Raw genomic sequence first — 12,374 nt, forward strand, 5'->3', positions numbered from 1 at the left:
TGACAGTGAGAGGCTATTTAAGTGTATAAATTCTGTCTTTATGCAATTTATTTAACCTACTTAGCTTTCAACATCTTATCATTTCTTTCCTTACCCGACCCACACAGCCTGATTCTCATAACAAACTACCCTTTCTATTTATATTAATCATTTAAAGATCTTTCCAACCAAACACATAATTCCCAGGTTCCTTTCTATCTTCTCTTTAGCATTATCTGCTCAATTGCCTTTGTTTTCCTGATTTGTGTGTCTTTAAAAACACATGATTTTAAATTAAGCAGTTGGTTTTGAAGCACAAAACAGAATTCAGGTTATTTAGGAATATCAGTTAAAGGAAGGGGTTTCTTTGCGTAGTTTCCAGAAAGAACAGGTTATGGCTCAAGTTGGTTATCCTAAAATGTGAGTGCAAAGCACAGGTGGCTCTTTGTGTAGTGGAAAGGGAATCTAGTTGCCTTTATCGTCCTGTGATTGTCAAAAAGAATCTCCACTTCAACAGGGCAAACCAAGGCAAATTCTCCCTAAAGATAATGAGTGCTGACCCACTCAGAAAAAATTCAATGCATAATTTAGATGCATTTGCAGGCTCGAGTTCTCACTATTTTTGGGGAAATGCAATTAGGCAAAGGTTACTAATTGTGAAAGAAGATTTAAAAATTTAAAAATTTAAAAATTTTCGGAACTTCCAGACTCGGGGAGACAAAATTCAAACAACTAAAACTAGACAAATCCATCATAAAACGCACAGTCTGTACAGTGATTCCCGTGAACACAAAACAATCGAATAGAGAATGAATAAACAAGGAGACTAGACAGCAACGAAAAGATTACCAAGGATATTTTCATCAAAGATTCTCAAGGGGAAATTTGCTAAACACCAAATCAATTAAATTAACAACTTGAATAAACATTTATCATGTTATGCCTACATATATTGTGATGTGTAACTCCCCACCCCCAAATTAAAACGGAACATTGTCCTCAATGTTATCAGGATGGCAGCAAATGATAGACAATAATAGCAGAATAACATAAGCAGAATGCATAATTTGAAAGAGTAAGGGTGTTAGATGTTACCAAATGCTAGGACAGCGATAAAGGTGACAGATCAGGCGGGCTGGGAAAGAGAGGAGTTAACCTCTCTATCCGCAGTGGCAGGAATGCCCTCCCCTTTCGAGGAAGCATCAGCATTAGCATTAGCAGGTGTTTCAGGCATTTTTCTTACCGGACTCTTGATAGAAAAACCGGATGGACTCTCCTTGCCATGCTCCTCAATACAGATGGTTTTGAGCATGTCTATCGATCCCTGTTGTGACTCATACTTTTGCTCAAGTGCAAATATCATCTCACGGTTTGCTTGGTTTTGAGCAAACAGGGACTTGAACTTGTCAAGGATGTCCTCGCTCGAAAGCTTTGCACATTTCTTATAGAAATCCAGATCCTTTGGTAGCTCAACCTGTTCAGAATCTGACAAGACCGACACAGTTGGTTCACTTTTCCTCTTCCGGCTTTCTACTTTCCTTGTTGCAACGAAGTCCGACATCCAAATCCACTTTCCATTTACTATCTTACCAAACAACATTTTCTGCAGACTCCGGAGATCAATCTGGTCCGGGTGGTTCACAATAGTGAGCCGAGAGTGGTCCTCAGGCTTAAAAACTCCGATAGATTCAGCAATTCTAGTGACAATGCTCCTGCAGCAGATAAGCGAAGAGTTCTTCTTACAAAAAGCACTGATGTACTCCCCAAACCAGTAACCTAAATTCATTCTTGGCCCGATTGCCATGCTCCACAAGGCTGTAAGGTTTGCATGCGGCATAGTGGCTTGATTTTCTCGAGCAAAGATTGTGCCGGACACCAGCTTGTGCAAGTAACGAATGGCATAGTCATCAATATTTGAAGCCTTGGAAACGCTCCCGTCATAATGTTGCTAACCTGTAAGAGAATTCCAGAAGGCAGTAGGGTCAAAGACATCAGGGGTCTTGGTGAATGCTTCCTTGTAGCTCTCGGACTCCAGATCATCATCGTCCGCAGCGCCTAACATTTGGTTAAACAAGTTGAGCGAAGGCTGCTGAGTGTGACCCATGAGCCTGAAACTGAACTTCCCTTCTTCTTCAGGATCAGTGATCTCAGCATTGTGCTTGAAAGTAGCCAGGAACTCTAGCGTCAGTTCTTTGTATGCCGGCTCCTTCATCTTAAAGAAGCAGCCGAAATGGCCTGCCTCCATGAGCGTGCGCACGCGTTCGTCAAGCTTTAGCCGCTTCAGGGTGTCCCAACAAACTGTTCCTATGGGCCCGAATTCAAGTTTAGCCAGATCTTCGTAGTACTTTTGCACCTCAGCATCTTTGAACCGAGAAAGCTTTTTCACTAGCTTTTCATCCAGAACGAAAGCGACCGTGCTTGGTTCCGTCATCTTTCCTTTTGCTTTCTCCTTCTTGGTCGAGCCCTCGACTTTTACGTGTTTTCTCGAACCTCTAGTTCTCATCTGTAAATCAAACTAAATAGGTGCCTCCGTAGCCGTGTATGAGAGAAACAAAAATCTTGGTAAAGGTGAGAGATAATAGTGTGTAAAAACGAATTAGGGTACCCAGCAGTCTGCGTCCTTTAAGTAGAAAAGAGGAGACAGATCTCTTGAGTTACCGCCCTAAAGACCGTCTCCTAATCTTCCACCTAGACTAAGTCATATTGAGAGATGATTACTCTAGGCGAAAAGACGCGAGGGTACCATAAATCTTGCATTTACGGCACACTATCTACTTTGTATTTTACCGAGGGGATGAATAGGCTGAATTACCACCTAATGATAGTGGATTTGACGTGTCCCTTATCCTTCTAAAAAAAATTTATTTTGAATTTATCCCCCCCCCCCAAAAAAACTCTCACGACTAGCTCCACATCCCTCCAAAGATTACACAAGCAAAACTTAAAACTTCACTCTTATTGACAAGGGTAGAAGTTTTATATCTTTCCTTGTGAATATATCGATTTGACTTGAATGCATGGTTAAAGCAAAAATGAGACAATGTAACTGTTATCAGGTAAATGACTTAACACATGATGAGGGATCATAAAATAAAAAGGAATTGTTGGAGGGGTACTTCCCTGCTACAATTGGTGTTTACAGCGAACACCCTGTGTTTCTGATTAATGGTGTGGAGGGTCCTGGAAGTGAACAGTGCCAATCTTCCTGTTGTGGTCATTCTCAAGATACGGTTTGAGACGCTGCCCGTTCACTTTGAAAGGAGCATCACCATTTTTGAAAATCTCCACAACTCCATGCTCGAACACCCAGTTTACTGTGAATGGTCCTGACCATCGTGACTTTAACTTTCCTGGAAAATGTCTCAGCCTTGAATTGTACAAAAGGACATTTTGTCCTTCGTGAAATACTTTTTCCTGGATCTTTTTGTTGTGCCACTGTTTGGTCTTCTCTTTGTAGTTTACTGCATTCTCGTACGAGAACAGTCTGAACTCTTCCATGTCACAAAGTTGAAGTTTTCGCTAATCTCCAACAGCCTGTTGCTCAAAATTTAAAAATGTTAATGCCCAAAAAGCTCTGTGTTCCATTTCAACCGGCAGGTGACAAGATTTTCCATATAACAATCTAAACGGAGACATTCCGATTGGTGTTTTAAAGGCCATCCTATATGCCCAAAGAGCATCGCCAACCTTGTTTGCCCAGTCTCTCCTAGAACTGCCAACAGTTTTTTCTAAAATTCTTTTGATTTCACGATTGGAAATCTCCACCTGTCCACTTGTTTGTGGATGGTAAGGTGTGGCAATTCTGTGAGAGACTCCAAGCTTGCCCATCAGCTTTTCAAATTTGGCATTTCAAAAGTGGGTTCCTTGATCACTAATGATCGCTCGTGGGACACCGAATCTAGCGAACAGCCTTTTCAGGAACTTTACAACCACACAGGCATCATTGGTTGGACTAGCCATTGCTTCAACCCACTTGCTCACATAATCTACAGCCACTAAGACATATTTATTCCAAAAAGACGTAGGGAATGGACCCATAAAATCTATTCCCCAGATATCAAAAATTTCACAAACAACTATGTTGTTGAGGGGCATGGCATTTCTAGCCGAGATATTGCCTGTTCGTTGGCACTCATTGCAAGTGCTAACAAATAAATGGGCATCTTTAAAAAGTGTTGGCCAGAAAAAACCTGATTGAAGAACATTGGCTGCAGTTCTGCTAGCGCTATGGTGCCCTCCAGCTTCTCGGTCATGACAATGGCTTAGAACATCCTGTTGCTCCTCCTGAGATATACATCTTCGAATAATTTGATCAGCGCACAACCTGAAAAGATAGGGGTCTTCCCAAAAATAATATTTAATTTCAGAAAAAAACTTCCTCCTCTGATTAGTGGACAGGTTGTGCGGCTTAAGCGAACTCGCTAGGTAATTGGCAATGTCGGAAAACCATGGCGCAAGTTGTGCGGCATACAGATGCTCGTTTGGAAATTTTTCCAAAATCTCGGGTTGTTCCAGACTGCCTTGGTGAGAAATCCTTGACAAATGATCAGCCGCGACATTTTCCGTTCCCTTTTTATCCTTAATCTCGAGATCAAACTCTTGAAGCAACAATAGCCAACGGATTAACCTAGGCTTAGCATCTTTTTTCGCGAACAAGTAGCGCAACGCAGCATGGTCTGTGTGCAAAACTACTTTGGATAACACCAAGTAAGGTCGAAATTTGTCGAAGATATACACAACTGTAAGAAGCTCATTCTCTGTAGTGGTGTAATTCTACTGGGCCTCGTTTAACGTCTTGCTTGCATAGTAAATTGGCCTAAACTTTTTCTCTATCCTTTGTCCAAGAACGGCTCCCACACAAGTATCGCTCGCGTCGCACATCATCTCAAAAGGTTGCTCCCAGTCGGGTCCTGCCAGTATGTGCGAGTTGATCAGCTTGCTCTTTAAAAGTTCAAACGCCTTCAAACAGCTTGCGTCAAAAGAAAATTCCGCTTCCTTATGAAGTAATGCTAACAATGGTAGCGCAATCTTTGAAAAATCTTTGATAAACCTGCGGTAAAACCCTGCGTGCCCTAGAAAACTTCACACATCTTTCACATTGGCCGGAACAGCCAGCTTTTCTATTACTTCCACCTTTGCTTTGTCCACTTCCATCCCTTTTTCTGAAATTTTATGCCCGAGAACAATTCCGCCCGTAACCATGAAGTGGCATTTCTCCCAATTCAAGACCAAGTGGGTCTCCTTGCATCGCACAAGCACGGCTTCGAGGTTGTTTAGACAGCTATCAAATGAGTTTCCATAAACCGAGAAGTCATCCATGAATATTTCTACGGTCCGCTCCACCATGTCATGAAAGATGGACATCATACATCTTTGGAAAGTGGCTGGAGCGTTGCACAGTCTGAACGGCATTCGGCTGTAAGCATAAGTCCCATACGGACATGTGAACATTGTCTTCTCTTGATCCTCACTATGAATTGCGATCTGGTTGTATCCTGAATAACCGTCGAGAAAACAATAGAAGGCATATCCCGCTAACCGCTCTAACATCTGATCAATAAAGGGCAACGGGAAATGATCCTTCCTTGTGGCTTCGTTGAGCTTTCTGTAATCAACACAAACTCTCCACCCTGTTATTGTTCTTGTGGGCACCAACTCGTCTTTCTCGTTGAGGACCACGGTTGCTCCTCCCTTCTTTGGTACAACGTGAACAAGGCTGGTCCACACACTATCAGAGATTGGGTAAATAATGACAGCATCAAGAAGCTTGATCACTTCTTTTTGCACAACCTCCTTCATGTGGGGATTTAGTCTACGTTGCGGCTGGACAGATGGTTTGTGCTCCTTTTCCATCAAGATTCTGTGAACACAGACTGCTGGACTGATACCTTTTATGTCATCAATTTTCCATACGATTGCATCCTTGTTTCTTCGCAAAACCGCCATGAGTTGCGTCTTTTGATCAGGAGTTAACTTCGAGGATATGATGACTGGACTTTCGCTGGGTGGTTCAAGGAAAGCATACTCGAGGTGTGCAGGCAATGGTTTCAATTCTGGTTTAGACACCAGCACTGCTGGTATCTCCGGTGGTTCTTGATGAGTAGGAATAGTAGGATCGAAAGGAGGTGTCAGTAGGTTGGATTCAATGGAACAGCCTGTTCCTTCGCATATGTTCACCTCTTCTCCCAGTAAAGTCTCCAGAGTGCCCTGTTCCTGCAAAGTAGAAAGACTTTGAAAATCATCCAAGAAACAGCATGTGTCATCATTATTGTTTGCACGTCTCATTGCCTCGTTCATTTTGAAAATGACTTCTTCCCCATTAATCCTTAAGAATAATTGTCCCTCTCCTACGTCTATCAATGCTCTACCTGTGGCTAAAAATGGTCTACCTAGGATGATAGGAACATGCAAGTCTTCATCAATGTCCATTATAATGAAATCAACGGGCAATATGAATTTTCCTACTTTGACTAGCACGTCTTCCACTACTTGATAGCTCCCATTTATATAGGGGTTTTAGGATTGTTTTAGTTCGTTTTTGCTTTATTTCCATTCAATTTCAGTATCATTTTGCTATCTATCAGTCAAAATCAGTAATTTCCTTTATTTATGGCATTTTCTGTATTTTCAGGTGTTTTGGGACTGTTTGAGCATTTTCGAACCAGACCCGTGCCTTGTGGAGCACCTCCGGACAATTCAGGGACCGTCGGAGCAAATTTTGGAAGTCCAGGGACCAAAACAAAGAAAAAAACTGGACTCAGCCCCAATTTAGTGCCTGTCTCGCCGAGATAGTGCATGTCTCGTCGAGACAGGCCCTCGTCTCGTCAAGACACTGCCCGTCTCGACGAGACGAGGCGGGCCGATGGTTCCAAAAAAAGGAACCATCGCGTGGTGTCTCGACGAGACGCCTAGTGTCTCATCGAGACACCCTCTTGTCTCGTCGAGACACCTCTTGTCTCGACGAGACGAAACGCTGGAAGCAATTTCCCAGCGTTTCCTCACTCCTTAGGCGCGAATTTCAACCTGCAAAATGCCCAAACTACCCCTAACTAAGCCTGCACTATAAATAGAACATGATGGCATCTTTGTTAGGGTTCTTCTTTTTGCCTTTTTGTTCTTCTCTCTCTCTTTTTCCTTGTATTCAATTTTACTATTTTACTTCCATTGTAACAGTTCTTAGCTTGGAGGGAAGATTGATATAGGAGAGTCCTCTCCCGATTTGTAATCTGAATCAGACGAAATCGGGTTTTATATTCCTAATTCCTTATTCTGTCTCTTGCTCTTTGCTTATTTGAATTAATGATGATTCAGGCTTATAATGCATGTTATAATTGCTTGTTTAATTTAACGATGAACTAATCCCCATCCAATCTGGGATGGGGATGAATTGATTGCGTGACCATGTATGATTAGGGATTTAGTTTACTGGATTGTTTCCAATTGATTAGATTATGCGAGCTTAATGTCTAGATTTGTCAGAGATAGGATGATTGCTAGAATGAGATTCGATGATGATCAACTAGCCTGACATAGGAGAACCTAATGCCTTGAGTCTGACAAATTTAGGATTGCAGATAGGTAGATACCTGACCAAGGAATTACCTAATCCGAATTAGCATAATCTGACCTCGCTAGAGACCACTAGGAGTGCGGGCTAGTGGCTGGGCTACGGCTTTAGCCTTAATCACCATAGACCCTAATGCTTTGCATGCCCTAGGTTATATGCCTAATCAAGCCATCAACCAAATGCATGTGAATAGACTACAGGAGACTGACAATCTCCACGTGGTTAATTAGGTGGTTACCGTCAATTATCATTATGATATGAAACTAAATCCCAGTAAATCATACATGTGATCCAATTAAGGGAATCCCCATCTTAGATTGTGCCATCAATTAATTCGAATTCTTCCCTGTCAAACGTTTTTATCTTTTATTTTAGAAAATTTGCCTCTTTAATCACTCCACCATATATTTAACCTTCCGAACAATTGTGTTCCTACCTTGGGCCGACTAGTTGTGATAAATAGTCCTTGTGGTTTGATCCTGTGCTTAGCACTGTATTACTTGCTGCGATAGGATACACTTGTCCTATTAACCGCTATATATCTTACGAGCATCAAGTTTTTGGCGCCGTTGCCGGGGACTATTTTTGTTTATAACTAGTTTACTTTTGGTGATAGGTTTATATAATTGTTTGGAATTCCAAGAACCGAGGTTCTGGGAATTACTCATCATTGCATTTTGATTCTTAAGCTGATATTGTTCTTGGAGGACGTAAAAGGGTGACACAATGGCCGAAGATCCGTCGGTCATGGAGCTGTTGAGGGCAAAGTGGCCTATAAGCACCTCTAGCATCCTCGATCCGACAATAACAGTAATGTCATTTGAAATCAGACCAACAATGATTCAGATGATCCAGAACTCGGGACAGTTCGGTGGGGATTACTACGAAGATCCTAACTCACATCTTGACAAATTCATGGAATACTGCAGCACTTTCAAGTGTGAAGACGTCACATCTGAATAGATCTTCCAGAAGCTGTTTAGATTTTCTTTGAAAGAAGAAGCTGCAGAATGGCTACAATCCATTGAGCCAGGGTCTCTCACTGACTGGGACACTACAGTATCAATGTTTCTAGCAAAGTACTTCCCTCCGTCAAAGACTGCACAATTCAGAAACGACATCACCTCGTTTAGGCAGTCCGACGGTGAGAACTTGCATCTAGCCTGGGAGAGGTTCCAGAAGTTGTTAAGACGGTGCCCCCACCATGGTTACCAGCGGTACCAGCTTGTTGACATGTTCTACTCAGGAATATCTCCTGTCAGCTGTGCCTTTCTGGATGCAGCAGCGGGAGGAAATCTATTCAACAAGACTGCAGTTCAAGCATACAATCTGATGAAAGAATTAGCTGAACGAAGTGCATGTTGGCAAGTTGAGAAGCCGGCTCCAAGAAGAGGCACAACAGCCAAAGAGTTCCCTGGAATATTTTCAGAATCAAATCATCATATAGCAGTGCTTACAGAAAAACTAGATCTACTGGGAACTCACCTGAAATCATCGGAACCAGTAGCAAGCTGTGAGGTTTGCAGCGGAAGGCACAAGAACGTGGAGTGCCCGATTGTACTTGAACAGATCCATTATCTAAAACAGTATGGGTCAAATAGCACGCATTGGCAGCAGGACAGACATCGAGGATCAGGTTCTGAGACTGAATGGGAGAGAAGTATAAATGTCCTGAGAGAGAGCCTGAGTGCCATAGAAGGAAGATTGGCACACAATGAAGCTTTCTGCCAAAGGCTTCAAACACAGGTCAGTAAATTGGTAGAAGAGGAAGCACGAGCAATCACGCTTAGGAGCAGAACACAGGTAAGCGCACCAGCCTTTGTGCCTCAGCAAGACAAGGCTTCAGACCCCATTCTTGGTAATATCTCTACCCCGTCTGCTCCATAGGTAAGTGTTTCTGATCCAACTCCGATTACTGAAACTGATGTACCACCAACACAGGTTACCTTGCCTTATCCTACTTCTGGGAGAGCTAAGTTAGACAAGGATTATTCCAAAATGTTGAATGTGTTTAAGAAAATCGAGATTAACCTCCCGTTTCTTGAACTTCTTGAGAATATGCATGTGTATGGAAATTTTTTAAAAGAGCTGATCTCTAAAAAGAGAAAATTAGGAGATCATGAGACTGTAATGCTAAGCCAGGAATGTTCTGCCATGCTAACAAATCCGTTACCTAAAAAATCTAAAGATCCTGGTAGTTTTAGCATTCCCTGTACAATAGGCAAGGTTCATTTTAAACGTGCTTTATGTGATCTTGGTGCAAGCATAAATCTTATGCCGTTGTCTGTTTACAGGAAATTAGGAATGGGAGACCCAAAGCCTACGTCAGTCACAATTCAGTTGGCTGACAGGTCTATAAGGCGTCCGGTTGGAGTGGTGGAAGACCTTTTGGTCAAGGTAGATCAGTTCATCTTCCCAGCTGACTTCGTGATCATGGACATTGAAGAAGATGATCAAGTCCCGATCTTGTTAGGGAGGCCTTTTCTCGCCACTGGACGAACACTGATTGATGTTGAGGGAGGCAAACTGATTCTCAGGCTTCAAAATCAGGAAGTTGAATTCAACATTCTAAAATCTATGAAATTTCCTGTTGATGATGAATGTTGTAATTTTCTGAGCGTAACTGACTCTTTGGTTGAGAATGTTTTCCAGGAAACTGAAGAACAGAACCTGAGTATTGAACTAGATGAGGAGCCATTGGATTTGGAGACCAAGGGAGAAGGTAAAGAGGGTTGTCATTGGGCCCAGCACGATGAACTCCTGGACAGAGGAACCAAGACAAGGCCTAAGACCTCGATTGAAGAACCACCAACCCTCGATCTCAAACCCTTACCTGCCCATTTAAAACATGTGTTCTTGGCACCTCCTTTACACTTACCTGTGATTATTTCGGCTGAACTTACAGGTCCTGAGGAAGATCGCTTAGTGGAGGTGCTAAGGAAGCACAAGGGAGCGTTTGGATGGCAAATGTCTGACATCAAGGGAATCAGCCCGTCTCTCTGTGAACACCGGCTCTATATGGAGGATAAGGTGAAGCCGACTGCTCAACCACAGAGAAGACTCAACCCAAAATGAAGGAAGTAGTGAAGGCTGAGGTAATTAAGTTGCTTGATGCAGGGATGATCTATCCAATCTCTGACAGCCAGTGGGTGAGTCCCGTGCATATGGTGCCGAAGAAGGGGGGCACAACAGTGACATTGAATGAGAAGAATGAACTAATCCCGGTGCAGAAAACCACTGGGTGGCGAATGTGCGTGGACTACAGGAAATTGAACGACGCCACCAGGAAGGATCATTTCCCTCTTCCGTTCATTGATCAAATGCTTGAACGCATGGCAGGTAAGTTTTTCTTCTGTTGTGTGGATGGGTATTTGGGCTACATGCAAATATCAGTGGATCCTGACGATCAGGAAAAGACCACTTTCACTTGCCCTTTTGGGACATTTGCATATAGACGGATGCCCTTCGGGTTATGCAATGCACCTGCTACGTTTCACAGGTGTATGACAGCTATATTTTCTGATATGATAGAAAAATTCATGGAGGTCTTTATGGATGATTTTTCTATTTTTGGTACCACTTTTGATAGCTGTTTGCATAATTTGGGATTAATGCTGCAAAGATGTGAGGAAACTGACCTAGTCCTAAACTGGGAAAAGTGTCAGTTTATGGTCACTGAGTGTATAGTTTTAGGGCATAAGGTATCACGAAAAGGGATTGAGGTAGACCCGGCTAAAGTTGAGGTCATTGAAAAACTACCTCCCCCTTCAAATGTCAAAGCAGTTAGGAGTTTTTTAGGCCACGCTGGTTTTTATAGGCGCTTTATTAAGGATTTTTCTAAAATTGCCAGGCCTATGACCCAATTGTTGCTGAAGGATGCCAATTTTGTTTTCACACCTGAATGTCTTGAATCTTTTAACACTTTAAAAGACAGATTGATTAAAGCTCCCATAATGGTTAGTCCCAACTGGGATTTACCATTCGAGCTAATGTGTGATGCCAGTGACACAGCTGTAGGTGCATGCTTAGGTCAGAAAGTGGATAAAATTTGCCGACCAATTTCATATGCTAGTAGAACTCTGAATGATGCTCAATTAAATTATACCACCACAGAAAAAGAGTTATTAGCTGTGATTTTTGCACTTGATAAGTTTCGTTCATATTTGGTGCTTTCAAAGGTTATTGTTTACACTGACCATGCTGCATTTAGGTATTTGTTTTCAAAACAGGATGCCAAACCTAGACTCCTTAGGTGGATTCTATTACTACAGGAGTTTGATCTGGAGATACGAGATAAGAAGGGAGTTGAAAATGTGGTTGCTGATCATCTTTCTAGATTGGAACAAGAGGAGGTGGATACATACACCGATGCAGCCATCCAGGAGACATTTCCCGACGAGCACTTACTGTCAATTAGACATGTCCCTTGGTTTGCCGATTTTGCTAATTTCCTTGTAGGAAAGCTGACCCTCCAGACCTCTCTTACCAGCAGAGGAGGAAGTTCCTGCACGACGCAAAGCAGTACCTCTGGGATGATCCCTACCTATTCAAGGTTTGTGGCGACAACATCATCCGTCGGTGCATTCCTGAGGAGGAGGTAGCTTCCGTCCTTGCATTCTGTCATTCTAAAGAGGTAGGTGGCCACCATGGCGCGGACAGAACTGCAGCTAAGGTACTCCAGAGTGGGTTCTATTGGCCCACAATCTTCCATGACGCTTTTAATTTTGTTAAAAACTGTGATAAGTGTCAACGAACTGGTAACATTTCACAGAGACATGCCATGCCTATGAAACCAATTTTAGTCTGTGAAATCTTTGATGTTTGGGGG

The 12,374-nt window shown here is 42.5% G+C and overlaps 1 non-coding gene across 1 annotated transcript; it reads right to left on the bottom strand.

The window, feature by feature from the left end:
- Positions 1-8,650: 8,650 nt before the first annotated feature.
- On the bottom strand, positions 8,651-8,757 carry LOC136207735 (small nucleolar RNA R71). The gene has a single exon (XR_010676863.1). It is a non-coding gene; the product is annotated as a small nucleolar RNA R71 (small nucleolar RNA).
- Positions 8,758-12,374: the final 3,617 nt, after the last annotated feature.

Source organism: Euphorbia lathyris, chromosome 9 (assembly GCF_963576675.1).
Source record: "Euphorbia lathyris chromosome 9, ddEupLath1.1, whole genome shotgun sequence".
Lineage (NCBI taxonomy): Eukaryota > Viridiplantae > Streptophyta > Magnoliopsida > Malpighiales > Euphorbiaceae > Euphorbia > Euphorbia lathyris.